Source organism: Amblyomma maculatum, chromosome 1 (assembly GCF_055883805.1).
Source record: "Amblyomma maculatum isolate TAMU_Amacu chromosome 1, ASM5588380v1, whole genome shotgun sequence".
Taxonomy (NCBI): Eukaryota; Metazoa; Arthropoda; class Arachnida; order Ixodida; family Ixodidae; genus Amblyomma; species Amblyomma maculatum.
In genome coordinates this window covers 406832855-406848799 of record NC_139344.1, presented here as the reverse complement: position 1 = coordinate 406848799, position 15945 = coordinate 406832855, and the positions used below count along the sequence as shown (strand labels likewise).

General features: G+C 43.5%; 1 protein-coding gene across 2 annotated transcripts in view; it reads right to left on the bottom strand.

Moving 5' to 3' along the window:
* Nucleotides 1-15945, bottom strand: part of LOC146208822 (uncharacterized) — a 79594-nt gene that overhangs the window by 61061 nt on the left and 2588 nt on the right. Inside the window, exon 1 of one of the 2 annotated variants that reach the window (XM_084596188.1) lies at nucleotides 7918-8207. The exons of the other annotated variant lie outside the window; for it this stretch is intronic. The gene's annotated coding sequence lies outside the window, so the exon portion shown is untranslated. Of the gene's footprint in view, nucleotides 1-7917; nucleotides 8208-15945 lie in introns of those variants that run through there. 2 annotated transcript variants of the gene reach the window in all.

Below are 15945 nucleotides of genomic sequence, written 5' to 3'. Positions count from 1 at the left end.
ATAATTCACTCCTATAGGCAAAAGAGAACCCACAATGAGGCTAAAAAGTTACAGAACACTCCGCAATTTTTTTTAACTGGTGTCGTCCCCCCCCCCCCCCCCCCCCCCCTGTCACGCGCGTACAAAATACGGCTAGATTTTTTTACACGTGGCAACGCTTCCATGGCCGTTCTTGTCGGCTAGGTAGCGCTAGCCGAGTGGGCTGGATTTAACGGCCTGGTCGGCATAGTGTAGAACAGTAAAAGTAAGCAGCGGGGATCCCCCGCATGGTATTGTTGAAAAGACTAAGATGAGAATGGCACCAGGAAAAGCGGTTGATCCAATGACTATTCAAAGATACATTCTTGGTATTCTAACAACCCTACGCCACTATCGAACATATGTCCCAGCAGATGTCTTATCTGAACTATAGGAGGGCGAACCCTTTGCCTGCTGTGGAAAAGATTGGGAACAAATGGTGTCTCTAGTGCCACAGTAGGTGTAATAAAAGGACCAGATAACGAACAGTGTAGCAGTGATTTCGCAAAGAAAAGAATATGTAAAGCTCGATTAAAAGTCAGGTTAGCAATTAGTAAAGGATGTCGATTTTCGCTGCTTCTTTTTCTGATCGGCATAAGGGAACCGGAAGGAAATCAGAAAGGAGTAGATAAGGGTTCACTGTTTCTTATCGGCGTTTGCGCCCCCTGTAAAGAAGTCGCTCACAGGGACTGTCGCATGCCCGTTATGTAGTTAATTTTGTAAATGACTGAATAAATTTCGAGTATTACGCGGGTATTTGTAGACGAAAGGTCGAGGCTTTAAGACAGGCTTAGCGCAGTGAAATACGGACTTATTTACATTACAAAGTTTTGGAGGTACCGTTAGATAACTTATAAAAGTACCTTCTTAATAAGGTTAAATGATAGCAGGTTTTATATGACCAGATAGAAGAAACAAAATTAAAGCTGCTGCCTTAAGCAGTGCTTCATAACGACAATCTGGAAATATCATCATCAGCAGGTCCGTGCAGTTTCTTTTCCGTCTTACTTCTGTCCCGACAACGTGTGTCAACGCTATAGCCTTCTCTTTTTCGTCCCCGCTAGATCTACCTCACCTAGAACACACAACACAACGGGAGAGTAAAATGAATCAGAAGACGACGATGACAGGGAAGGATTCCTTGTCATGCACTTTACATCATCCCCGCTGTCACTAAGGTGTTTTGAAGTGGAGCAATGAATAGAATGTACAAAGGTTTATTTAGGGACATCCTTCGCTGTGCTGTCCCTTGCGTTCCTGCAGTGGGTTAATCTAGATGTAGCCCTCATTAAGCCGCAAACGTTCTTTCTTTTTAAGTTTACAAATGTGTATTTTAAAATTACCAGAAAAAACGTAGGCGCAGTTTGCGCAGGTGGGCAGAGCTAAGTGAAACCGCAGAGCTAAATGATTCGTCATTAATTACATAATTAGCTATTCAACTTTCTAAATTTTAATTTTAAGTGGACCTACTATACTGCGGGATGAAACCTTGTCAGATTATATGGTGGGTCCACTTTTTACACCTCCTCAATCGGGGCAATGTGGTTTAAATCTTGAACGTCAAAAATATCCGCCTGAAAGCTCACTGAATTGTCTTTCCCGCATTGCATATTTATAGAAAGCCGTCTTCGAATCTATCATTCATAGAATGCAGATGCTGTTCGTGTTATTGATTACGTAGAAGTTAGCATAACTTTAGCGACGATGTCATAAGCAACGACTTCGTTGTATAATTATGGAATGCGCGAAAGTCCACTCAACGAGTTTCAAATGTACATTTTTGGAATTTTATATTTCAAGGTAAACTGCCAATTAAGAAAATTATCAAATCTAACTGGTTTTAAAAGTTCCTTGAAATGAAAAGAAAAATGTCTGTTAGCTGATTATGGTTAAATATTTGTCCAATTATTACGCTCTGCTGCAGGCATAACTAATGACCGCCTTGCTACGCGTTCAGCCTACACTCCATCACACCAACGCATTCCCCTTAGGCTGTAGATGTTAAAAATTCGCCAAGCACATTTGCATATTTATTTAGTCGCAAATTCATTCATTTGTTTACGAATTTCTTCACCTACCTTGAAGGTCATTTTCGCATATATAGGTGGGGGAATAAAAGATTTATAGCTGCGCCTTCTCATATCCTATTTATGCTGCCGCGTCAAACGATATTGCAGTCAGTCTTGATGTAATGCATTTTGTACTTGTTATGCTAATTCTCAATTTTATTTGTAGAATTTCATACGTAAATATTACAGTTAGGCACTTAAGTTCAATTCAATTCAATTCAATTCAATTTATTTGCCATCCTGGTACAATGATGGCGGGAGCCCGGGGTAAAAGCTGCCGTTTGACAGCTTGACAAAGCCACGGGCCCCCACTTTGGCAGCACCACAGTAGTCAGGCATATATAAAAAGCACATGTCATGTGAATTTAAACACAAGGTAAGGAAACATTGAAATAATAAATACAGCTCTTGTCAGTGTACAGTTATGAACGCAAAGTACACAATGAAAACAAGCAGATAGAAGCCCACACTTATGGCGACAAAAAAAAAAGAAAAAAAGGGTGAGGAAACATTGAGATAATAAATACAGCTCGTGTCAGTTTACAGTTATCGACGCAAGGTACACAATCAAAACAAGCAGATAGAAGCCCACACTTACGGCGAGTAAAACACACACACACACACACACACACACACACACACACACACACACACACACACACACACACACACACACACACACACACACACACACACACACACACACACACACACACACACACACACACACACACACACACACACACAAACAGGTTAAATCAGTCACGAACAAAACCGTTCTATTGAATGCAAAAAGTACTGAAACAAATTCCGACGTGCAGCCCTGGGAAGAAAGATATTGCTTTGTGCTAAGTTGTTAAGCAGTCGGGGTAGTCTATTAGCTAATGCTTGTTCACCAAACGAAGTTCTGTAAGTTTTTGCACTCCACTGCTCAGCATTTCTTATATTGTATGATGACTCTCGTTTTTCTAGCCCAGCTAATTTACAAAGAAAAGAAGTGTTGTTTGAGACCTCGTTTTTTATAGCCTTGCTTAAGCAGTATAAGCAGTTGTCTTGCGTGCACGCGGAAATGAGAAAGCATTGCGACTTCTGTCTCGCCGCCTGGTGGATTCGTCCGACACTACATTCGTGAACCTCTCCCGCACACGTCCAGATGGCTGGTGTGTATTGCATATTTACGTAGACCAAATGAAGGAGCGGCGCAGATGGAACTTCATGAAGACAACATTGTTTGCTATGCAGCGCGAGAGTGTGTTGCAGTTGGAACTTGATGAAGACGACGATGTTTACTGCACAACGCGAGAATGTGTTGCAGTCTCACACAAGGCGTGATTGGCTAGGGCGATAGTATATAAATTTTATAATCACCATTCGTTAGGCAAAAAAAAATGGCGAGAAGGCTTTGATGTGTGCTGAGAGCTAATGTAGGTAGCCATCATACCTGCGGTATCGAGGGACGCAATATTGCCAACAAACATACAGAGGGCGCTCAACGTTCCAGAGGTATGTGATGCTACACGGGCACTTGTTGCAATACTGCAAGTAGACTTTGAAGAAGCATTTGACGGTGTTTTCACAATATTTCTCTTTCTAGCGGGAAAAAGGATCATAGTGCATGCACAACGCGCGTTATTGTGAACAAAAAGCTTGAAACAGAATTCGGGTCGAACGGTGCTCCAAGGGCGCCCTGTTTCACCCTTATTGTTTTGCACCTTTACTGAATCGGTATACTTAGATATCTTTCACAGCAACTGTCTTACATGATTTCGATTGCGCAGAGAAGAGGTTCATCTGCTGGCGTACGCTGATGATGGTGTTTTCTGCTCTAATTATGAAAGCATTTTTTAAGGTTAGAAAAGACGTTTTTTGCGAAACATGTGCAAGTCTGGTCAATTGGAGAAAGTGCTTGCGATTCTTGAATAGTCAATGGTCTCAAATCCCGAGTGACTTCCAATGTATTGTGGACAACAACTTCGCATCACCACTTAGTTTCCGTTTTAAAATTTCGCTCTGATAGTAACACTTATTGGGGAAATAAGGCTTCAGAATTAACAGGAAAAGCAGCTGAATTTGATGGATGAACCTTCGCAGTCTGTGTGTGCCACAGTTTGCGATCTATTCGTGACTGGCGAGCAAGCTATGATATGTGATGCAAGTGCTACAGTGATCTCGTCTAAACGTGGAAAAGCTTTTAGGGTATTCAAAGTGCTTGTGTGGGAGGACAAGCCGAATTAACCTGTTTCGAAGCGTGCGGGCTGGAGGTCTTGGTTTATGCCACCTATTAGTACGGCAGTTAGTTAAACTCTTTATTATCTTTAGGGTTTGTAAGGACTCATTTTTACGCGCTGTTATTCAGTTGATTGTTATTCAGGTTTTCAGAAATGGTACTCTACTATCGATCATATCCATACCATGAACCAGGTGATAGACAAATGCTCGGATTATAACCAGCCCTTATACATAGCATTCATTGACTACGAAAAAGCATTTGACTAAGTATAAGCCTCGGCGGTGATGCAGGAATTGCGAAATCAGGCGGTAGACGAGCCGTATGTCAAAGTGCTGGAAGATATATAGAGTGGCTGCACAGCAACCATAGTTCTGCAAAGAAAGTAACAAAATTCCCATACAGAAAGGTGTTAGGAAAGGAGACCTGATCTCCCCAGTACAATTCAAAGCTTACTTAGAGGAAGTATTCAGAGACATGGAAGGGGGGCAGTTAGGTGCAAGGTTAGATGGAGAATACCTCAGTAATCTGCGGTTTGCTAATGACATTGCCTTGCTAAGTAACTCAGCAGATGAACTGCAAAGAATGATTGGTGACCTAGAAAGAAAAATTAGAAAGATAGGATTGAAAATCAATATGCACAAGACTAAGGTATTATTCAACAGCCTCGGGAATGAACAGCAGTTTACGTTAGGTAGCGAAGCACTGGATATTGTAGGCGAATATGTCTACTTAGGACAGGTAGTAACCGCACATCCGGACCATGAAAAGGAAATAAGGAATAAGATTGGGATGGAGCCCACTTGGTAAGCACTCGCAGATTATGACTAGCAGCTTACCAGTATCGCTCAAGACGAAAGTACACAACAGTTGTATATTACCTGTACTAACCTATGGGGCTGAAACGTGGAAGCTAACCAAGAGGGTTCTACTTAAGTTGAGGACAACGCAGAGGGCTATGGAACGAAACATAGCAGGGATAACATTAATAGATAGGAAGCGTGCAGAGCGGGTCAGAGCAATAACTCAAGTTACTGACATTCTAGTGGAAATCAAGAAGAAATGGGCATGGGCAGGACATGTAGTGCGAAGAGAGGATAACCGATGGTCGCTTAGGGTAACAAACTGGATTCCAAGGGAAGGAAAGCGCAGCAGAGAGCGGCAGAAAGTTAGGTGGGCGGATGAGGTTAAGAAATTCGCAGGGGTCAAGTGGATGCAGGTAGCACAGATCCTGGTTAATTGGAGAAATATGGGAGAGGCCTTCGCCCGCGCAGTGGGTATAGTCAGGCTGATGATGATGATGATGATCATTCAGTTGAGGCTGGGCAGAGTTTAGTCCTAATTTGCCGTTACAGCCGATTATATTCAAGGCACTATTCATGAGTATTTCAAAAAGTTGTAGAAGCTTGTCACTTTCTTTATACGTGGTTTTCATCTGATTATCTTAGTCATGTTACATGGAAAGCCATTAACAGAGATATATGCGGCTCTCTGTTCCTTCCACGATTGTATAGGAGCATGTACAGCATAGCCCTAGTCAGGACGTTCTAAAACAAGTTAAAAAAATGAGCATTACTTAAACTACTTAGCGGAACTCTGCCGGTTAAAGCGTGGTTGCAAGAGAAAGGAATTTTCGTGCTTTAGGAAGTCCATTGTTTTCCTAGCAAAAAAAAAAAAACGAATGAAACCACTGAACATGTTTTCTTGTACTGCTGGCATGCAGTTTTCTTCTTGGAGGTCCTTCAAAGGACTCTTAAGAATGATTTCCCGCTTAATCCTTTCAGCATCAGGTATATCCCGATTGAAAGCGCGGACGATATTCATTATGACCTTTCAGTTAAATTGGGCCTGCGTAGTACATCGGAGAAGCAGTATGGTGGTGAGTCATGCAGATATTGACGTGCGACCAGTGAGATAATACATTAGGGAAGCTGCTGTAGTGTATTGCAAAGTTATCAAACTTGTAGATCCAGCACCTGGCTGGCTCTCGTACATTGAGACCTTAAAATTATTAACAGGATTTTAGCCACGTGACATCAGTCAAATACGACTGGCGGTTCATCTGCGAATATTGTATATTATAAATGCAATTGAAAAAATAAGCGGCGATAGTATAGGAGGTATGCACGTGACGTCATCCGCTAGGGGCGCTAGCGGCCAGCGCAGAATTCGCCATACGCGTGGTCGTGCGTGTGGGCACCGCACCCAGCCGCAGTATTCAACCCGTTGTGGTCCGTGGGGTACGCCTTTCGCGTCTTTACAGAATTTCAGCGTGCGCCAGCGAAAACCATGCCAGCGAGTGGATACACCCGTGGACTTCGTGGAACAAGAAAAACGACTGTTTCGACAAAATGTTTGACTTCGTGAAAACACCGGCTCGTATACGACGGCGGCAACATCGTCGAGGTGTGCCGTGTGCTACAAGACCACTGCTTCGTATTGAATTCCCCAACATCGGTGCCTGCCATATGAAGTGCGGTCTTAAGTTTTGCGACAGGTGAAGAAATTAAAACGTACTAAGCCATGAATGTGCTTTAAGTTTCGGCAAGAAAGCGAGGCCAAGAGCCACACGTGCGTGAGGGTGTCGATGACCGACGTGCCGTTTTTAGAGGTGAGCACGTTACGACGTGTCTGTTCGCTTAGCTAACGCTGTCACCTCTTCCGACTTGCAAGTGACAAGCGTTATCGCTGCACATCGCGTTGTTACGAACCTAGGCTCCATGGGTTATATGCATTTCAAACAGAGCTACGCAGTCGATACTAAATTTGTAAAACACGCTCTCTGGGTGTGCCGTTTATCCTGCGAGTGCATGAGAGTACTTTTTGTCTCGACCTTCTGTCACTCAAATTAAGCAACTGCATTGATTCGCTTTACTGTTGGAATAGCGCCTGTGGAAGCTTCGGCAGTTTGCCGACTACCGCCGCTAGAAGTATATAGTACGTTTCGCGGCCATGCGAGCTTTGGAATTGGGGAATTTAATGCGCTCGCTCCCTTTTCAAGAAATGTTCTGCTTCAGTGGCAGCTAATAACGGTTTTAAAGAGCTGCAAGTCGTTTTCCGCGAAATGGGTAACCGGCCACTTTTGCTGTCAAGCTGTTGCACGGGTGATGCCTATAGTTGCAACACTGAACACCTAGTGTTATGTCCCGGAGCATCAAAATATCGTTGCAGACTCCATGCGCATACAGGGTTCAACAAAGAAAAGTGGATGTGGACGTATTTACCAGCTTGATAAAACTTTACGGATCCCTTCCAATACACGGCGGGCACCTGACAGCGAACCTGAAACTGCGCGAGCCGACGCACACCGATGCCACCGGCGACCTCCGACATGGCGGACGAGGCGGGACGATGCTCACGCCATCTGGTAGCTCGACCTCAGTGAATACCTCCTATAGTGACCTCGAATCTGCGGTCGGGAAGCTTATTTATTGATTCTGGCGCGGGCTCGAAAGCCAGTATTTCTTTATCTATTGACAGCTCGTGCGGGCATGCTCTGCCGACACGCTCTTTCTATAGCTCCAGCTCATGCCAGTCATGAGATAAGAATTTATTTCACATTGAAACAAAAATAAACGCAGAGCAATTAACGGGCACACTTACCTACACGAAGCGAGTGGGATCCACGGGAGTAAAAAAACATTACCCCGGATCCCGGTGGATAGAACTCCGCGAATGCTCGTAGGTAATCCAAGGGGGCTTTGGTTCGTGCTAACGGTGTCTCCTATACAGTGCGTAGCACGGCTGCCTTAAGCGGCAGGCGGCGGTAGGCTCCGAAGCGCGATCCCATAAACTCGTAATCAGCCGAAGCTTGTCGCCAGCTGTCAGGTGACAGGCAGCCGCTTTTCAAAGACGTCTGTTCGCAAACGGAGCAGAAACGGTGCTCGGATTACCTAGAAGAAAGAGAGCAGCATACGCAAGCTTGGAACACACGACCAAATAATACGCATACAGTGAACACGGGTTCATTTTGTGGTGATTCCGTGCCTCAATTGCATTTTGAATTCGGCCAAGGGCTTTCAAAAGTTTGACGCTAAATAAAAGTGACAAGGAGCTCCTTTTTAAGGGTAAAATGCTGTAGCGGCCTGCGGACCTCCGGGGTTTGATGGAGAAAACATTTGTTTTCTCAACAAAAACAAGAAAAATGCATAGGATACAGCTTTTCTCCAATTAAAAGTGACCGCTTTCAAGCGATCACTTATAATTGTGCAGTAGGTGGTTTGAAAGTCTTTCGTTTTTCTGAACATTTTTAATCTTTTTAGGTGTCACAACGTCGCCCTCGCTGAGATTGTGGAAAAGTTTTGTATAAGTTTCGGCGCTGCTTATCACCACTTGTGATCATGCATGGGCTCCCTAAGGGCGGCAGCATAGGCTTCCTTGATCCAGTGTTGAATTTCTTAACGGGCCACACTTGCTGCATCTGTCATCTCAGTGTTGGGAAAATGCTTTCACCTACCAGTTCTACTCATTTTAAGCGCATCAAGCGAAACATAGCTCGATTAGGGCTCATAAATTGTTCAACGAAGTTATGCACACATGCATTTGAAAAACGCCTTTCGAAGTCAGAACGGCTCGAGGACGCAGGTTATTCGCCGCATACTCTGGTTTCAATAAACGGACTTGTACCGCCAAATGCATAATCATACAGCAGAATCCATTTGCATGATGCACTGATATGTTTGTCTATAAAGTGTGTTTGGCTCGTGGTAATTATTCCATAGGTCAGAAAAGAAGGCCTCCACACGAAAGGTTATGTGATATAGCAGAAAATCGGGGCACATCAGTATTGTCTCAAGCGCAAGAAGTATAAGTACCTGCTCTTCTGCATTTTGCAAATGCAAACTGCTTTCCAAAAGCAAATGTAAACACACGCCTGAAATTATTTAAGCTTTGGAAAACGCGGGAGCTAGAATTGACGCTAGGGTTTAGTGCTTTCAACAAGGTTGACGACTGGTCATGTTGGCACTGATTCGTCTTAAGACCAGCCGAAAGGTAAAACACGGAGAAGAGAGGAGCACAAGGTGGAGGCTAGACTAACAACCAAAATTTTACTAAAAGAAAGAAGCAAACGAAGACTCGCAGTGAGATGCGCGCGCCCAAAACCAAAAGCAGTTAACGAGCATGAAAACAACCGAACGTCATCACCGTACTAGTGAGTTATCTAAAAAGGCAAATTCCATACTGAGCAGGTACACCGACGGCTTTGCCACACACGGTCTCCTTGGCCTCAGCGATGTAATGAGCCTCAGATATCGCCCGATGAATTTGTTTACCATTTTTATAAAACACAGAAGTGTCGCTGAAATCAGGCGTGCAGAGAGACGGGTCGATCGTCGATTGGCATTCATGAGATTGCACGGGCAATGTCAGATTATAGAGTTCGCCTTCTCCCTAAAGGGTTAGAGTGCTCTACCAGGCGCACATTAAGACTTGACATCCGCACTTTCTGCCCGTAGTAGTTTCTACTAGAAGACAGCGGAATACGATAGCCCACATTCTTTTTAACAAATGATGAGCATTGTTTTACGTGATACTGTGCACCGAAAACATTACTTTTTTTTTTTTTTTGCCGAGCCTAATTTTAATGCTTGTGCAAAGGCCTGCTCTTAGCTGTGAAGACAACAACTTTATACTCCGCCACAAGTTTCTTGATTCTCGTTGAAAAAAGGTGGCTGCCATACCTTACCTCCAAAATTGAAATCCTTAAATTTCGCAGTATTGTTAGAAAATGTCAAAGGCAGTAACGTTGGCTAATTCTGGTTAATTCATCATAATTACATTCAGCTCTATCAATCACACAGTACTATTCGCTCTCATGTACAATGCAGCTATGCAGAAGGATGCAGTAAAAAAAGATGGCCAGCTATTTTGACCGCCATTCATTTTCTAGTGGAGGATATGTACTGCCTGATGTCTGGCTACTTTCCCCTTGTTGAAGGTTTATTTATTGCGAAAAGACCTACATTCGAAAGAATTGACAATACTTATGAAACGTCTTTGCCTCTTTCGTTCTTATGAGGCTTTCATTCACGCTGTTTGTAATTTCACCTTTGTGCGTTTTGTCATTTGAACTGCCTCCTCGATTTCCTGATAAATATCCGAAGCTCGCAGCTCACTGTGCACTGCGGAACTGATACCTCAACGGCCGGGGTGTAATGAGCATTTCCGTACATGTTTTCTGTCGGCTTATCAGCAACGAAGCAGTATCAGCGGCCTTCATTTGTGCTTAAATATCATTTGATAACTCGCTTATCATTTTTTCTTATTTACCTGCCCGTATATTTCCCTTGCGTGCAAGCACCGGTAAATATACTAAATATCGCAGTGATATTTGTATTCACGTTCAGACTCTGCACTGTTCGAAGAAGCAGATTGTCGCTCGTAGCCTGGGAAAACGCGCTGTTCCACGGGGACTTTGTTCTATATTTCACGCAACATATTCAAGGGTTAGGGGGGGAGGTGAGATGCCCTTCAACTCGTCCCTCAATTTAGGACCGATATATTTATTCGTAATCGGCACAGCGTCATATTGTAACGTAACGTTACACAAAAGGCAATCTGTAACCGAGGAACGTCAGCAACTAGTCAGGAGAGCATGAGAAGGACCACAGTTTCACTTCGTCGTCTTCCCAATCACCCTTGTCATTCTCAGTCTTCTATAAATGGTATGTGTCATTGCCCCCTTCTTCGTAGCATCACCTCGAAGCAGCCGACTAGGAGCAGACTGATTAGCTGACATATAGTGCACTAGGTTGATACAAAAGGACTAGAGCACAAAACGGGGCATTATCAGTCTCAAGAGCATTCAGCGGGGTGGTTGTTGTAGGGTTTCATCCGGACGACGTGTACAACGTCAGTGAGCTTGTGTCGTCTGCGATTTGAGGGGTCCTGTGAGGCAGATTCAACTTCGTAAGTGAGGTCACTGATGCGGCGGAGGATACGGTATGGGCCGAAGTACCGACACATTAATTTTTCAAGCAGTCCACGATACAAAACGGGCGTCCAAATCCAGACATACTTTCCAGGCTTGTAGGCAAATAAGCGCCATCCCTGGTTGTAGCGGTCAGCGTCTAGTTGCTTTTGTAGTTGTATGCTCTAGCTACCTTGCCAGCTGCCGCGCTTCTTCCGCACGCTGAGCAAAACTAGCGACGTCCAGCTCATGCTCACGTTTACAGTCGGAGTACACTGGCAGCACATTATCCAGGGTAGTAGTCACTCGACGGCTGAAAACAAGCTCGAAGGGAGTAAGCTGTGTCGTCTCTTGAAGTGCCGTATTATCATTCTCCGTCGTCTTTTATAAATGCCATGTGTCATTACGTATCAATATCAAGTCGATATCTGTGATCGCCTGTATTTCCTTGAACGTGCTTGCGGTTGGTGTTGCCTTCGGTCTATTGACATCTCCGCGCTCAAGCACGTTGCGTTCCGACCGTGAATGGAGCTTCACATTTCACTCCTACGCAGTCATACGCAATCATAACATCTTCTCACGCGTCCCTGGAAGCAAAATTATTTTACGTCTGCTTCGTCAGTTCAGTTTCGACCAGGAAATATTCCCACAATGCCAGTCTCATCATGAGAAAAGAACCATGTGTCCATGGCAATGTTTGCTCTCGTAAGGCAAACAGTGGCCTATCAGCAAACAGTTCTTAAATTGACATGATTAATACGTGTCCACGGCTTGTAATTCACGGTTTCCCTCGTAAGGTACACTTGAGGACTGACTTGATCATGTCCAATTTTCAAACTGTTCTCCGGCAGGTCATTCATTTAACTGCAAAAGCATGGGGGAACATATGTCCGTTCCTCGCACCATTGCGCATCTCCACCGCATCATGTATTTTTGCTTGGCAACACAAAAGTGATGACGCAGAAGTATAAGCCCATTGCTGAAAGGGAAGCCGTGCGTATACAGGGTGTCCAGATTGACTCTAGCCAAGGGTTCAAAAATTAAACATTTGAGGTAGGCCACAGAAACTACTTATAAACACCCGCCAGCTATCTGGCGCACCATAGGGATTTTTTGCAATTAAGTAATTAGTAATTAAGATGTTTTTTTTTTTATAATTTACTAACTACTGCCTTTAAACAACAAATTGATTTATAAAGTTGGTAGGACCTTCTAAAACCCCCTTTTAATTTATTTCCGATAAAGAAAGCTCCACGTGAACCTTTTTTTCAAGCTCTAAAGAAAGCCCGCGAAATACAAAAGAATATCACGTGACTGGTGCATTCGTGCGCCACGATTGTGGTGGCCACACGTGGTTGTGCCACACGTGGGTGTGGCACTGATCAAAACTGTAGACGTGAGGCTTTCTCTATCGGAAATAAATGGAATGGAGGTGTCACAAGGGGCTCTGCAACATAGCATATCACATTTATTGTCTAAAGGCAATAGTTAAAACATTAGAAAATATCTTAATTACTAATTAGTTAATCGCAAAATAAAAAAACATTCCTGTGGTAGTGGAAACCACCACTTTAACAACCACCTTCCTCCCTTCCCTTACGGCGTGGTTCAGGTGTCCACAGAAACAAGTGTGACAGTTACGGCGCCTTTCCCTTCCTATGAACCAATTATTATTATTATTATTATTATTATTATTATTATTATTATTATTATTATTATTATTATTATTATTATTATTATTATTATTATTATTATTATTATTATTATTATTATTATTATTATTATTATGCCTGTAATGGCGGGTCAGATGGCTGGCAGCTGTGTACAGTGGTTTCACTGAACTATCTGAAATGCTTTATTTTTTAACCCTTCGCTAAAGTTAGCTTATACACCCGCGGTATATTAAAAATGCATATAAATTATTGTCAAAGCACCCTTCCCGAGCGGAACTCAACATTTTTCAAAGCCGCGATCTCTACAGCCCGGTGGAAATCCCAACCGCAAATACAAGTAATCACAGATATTGACTACACATGTAACGGTTACGAATGAATCGGTAAGCCCGACGAGAAGAGTAGAACCTAAAATCCAGCGACGGGTTGAAGAGCATGTCGTCGAGTGCATGAAAACTGGCGACTTGTCTGCGTGTTGTGAAACGCATTCATTGCCTGCTCTTCTCATTCTCGTGAGAGCAGGAAGGCGAATGCAAGCGCTGAAAACGTAACCGTGACAGAATGTACGGCATGCAATTGCACGAAATACTTCGCAGAAACGTAAGCAACACGTGACGACACCTCAACATACACGGGTCTTCACACACGTGAAGATACTGAACGCATTAACTTATGCAACGCAGCAACCAAAACCTTTTAGACGCACAAACAGTGCGTGCTCTGCCCCAATTCGTGTGCAGTACATTTCCAGCAAATGAAACGATTAGAGGTATGTGGCACGTGCACAGTGATGGCCCCGCGAGCTGCAAAAAGCTGTTGTCAAGGTAAACGCATGATACTGTACGCCAAGAAACCGTAAAGTGCGGAGACGTGGCCATAGTTGAACTAAATATTGACGCCAGCCTCACGGTTCACACCGGCAAGCGGTCATCTGCTGCACCACGGGCCGCAGTGCAGCGGCTTCCGAACAAGGATTCGTGAATGCGCGCCCGCACTATCTTTTTCACTGCTTTATTATCGAGGAGAGCGAGAACTAAGGAGTTCGACCTCCTCGTCGCGCATAACTTCACCCCGTGTGTGTGGCGGGGCTCACGTCTGATAATAGCGCCGCGATAGCGGAGACCACTCCTTTTCCCGACCATTTGGAGCGGCCTGGGAACTTTTGACTATTACTGCACGTTTTTCCACGCGATAGTGAAATCTCGCAACCAGTCCCTAAGTGCAGTCAACAAATCTTTTTTATCTTTTTCCTTACTTCCAGGAATTGGCTCTTTCACGTAACCCAGCTAAGCTTTGGTAGCTAGCAAGGAGCTGAGAAGGTATCGGTGTGGACAAAAGTAAACGGAGCACGCTTTTTCCTTCTAAACATTTTCGCGCGTTGCATAATTAAAACCAGAAGTCATGGTATGTGCGGACCACCAGTGCCTTTTCAAATAATATTTTCTTATCTCCGGTAGAGAATGTGTGATTTGAATTTAAACTTAAAGCGTGCTCCGTTTACTTATGTCCGCACCTGTACTCGTACTTCTCAGAGCGTTGAGCTATCTTTTTTGGGTCAGATTATGGAACGAGGTATGGATGAAAGGAATTGCAACTGTCTTGTTCTGCTTGCTTGAATTATCAGTAAGCCGGTTAGCCCCGCTTTTCTGTTCCGGTCTAAGCAAGCACTCAGCAGCAGATACCTGCATATGAATAGAGTAGCCTGCGGCCGTAAATCTGGATGAATAATGGGTTAAACTGTTATCTAAAAGGTGCTGACAAGATTTCTCACCGAGCATTCTTAAAGTATGTTCGACAACCACTCTCTTAACCATGAAGTTTGCAATGCACCGAACAATCTTTAAGTCTAAGAAGCGGATTGCTCCACCTTCCGTAAGCCCATGCGTCAAAGTGAGTTAATAACACACTCGCAAAAAATGATGAGTAATTTAAAAACATCATGCTCGTAAACTCGATAGCAGATGTATAAAATTACTAAAACGTTTTCTACAAACCTAAAAGCTTTAAAAACACTGCATCCTTCATGACGGTCTCGGAGTAGCCAGTCGTATTTAGCTAAAAATAAATCGCTAACAACAAGACCAATGCGCGAGCCAAAGCAAATTCTGTCGTTTTAAAGATAAAAGCTTCCATTTAGCAAAAGCTTAATTAACATAAAAAACTAAAGGTTCAAGAATCCCGCTAGCGCCAACTCCCGCAGAATTTTGAAAGGTCACTACCACAAGTACTTTCATGCATTCCTCGACCCACTCCCAACAGCTTATCTTGCGGCAGATGGTAATTTAGATATTTGATATCATTTGACATTGCACTTAGGCGGCTCTTATGACAGGCGTTAAAAACCAATTAGAGCTTCGGATTTTTCACCAGAAAAGGATCATTTGCGTGTAAAAGGTGCAGGTTTTGTAGCACAAACAGAACTATCGATGATTTCCAGGATCTTTCTCCGAGGTAACATGCAAAGGACATTCTGACTTGTAAGTTTTTGCAGAAAAGAATAAATCTAAGTGGCTATTGTTGCTATTTACAATGGACTTAACCAGATGCTGCAGGTTCAACCCTTCACACAATTTCTTTTCTTCAACTTTTAGTTCGGTTAAGTTAATATGATCCCGGAGTTGAAAAACTTTAGAAATGGTAACTCCAGCTTTGGAATTAAGCAACCCAAACGGTATAACAGTGACCCCCTCCCCCCTTTGTTCTTTTCTGGCTCTGAACGTGTAACACATCAAGAATGTTCTTTGAGAAAGTTCACGACTCGTTGTGAAAGCGGGTGGGATATAACAGGCTAGCATTTGGCCTTCATCCTCATCATTCGCGCTGTTAAATTCCATCATACTTCACAAAGATTGCAAGAAAAGTGAAGGGACTTAATTTCGAGCATAGATATATACCTGAAAGTGTTGTAAAAAGCCGTGGTAAGCTTGAGGAGGCCCACCCCCCGTGTAGCATTGGACACAGGAGCCGATCACATAACATGTACAAAGGGATTTCACGCGTACAATTCGCCCATGAAATATTGCGACCTAGAATAAAGAAACAGAAAAC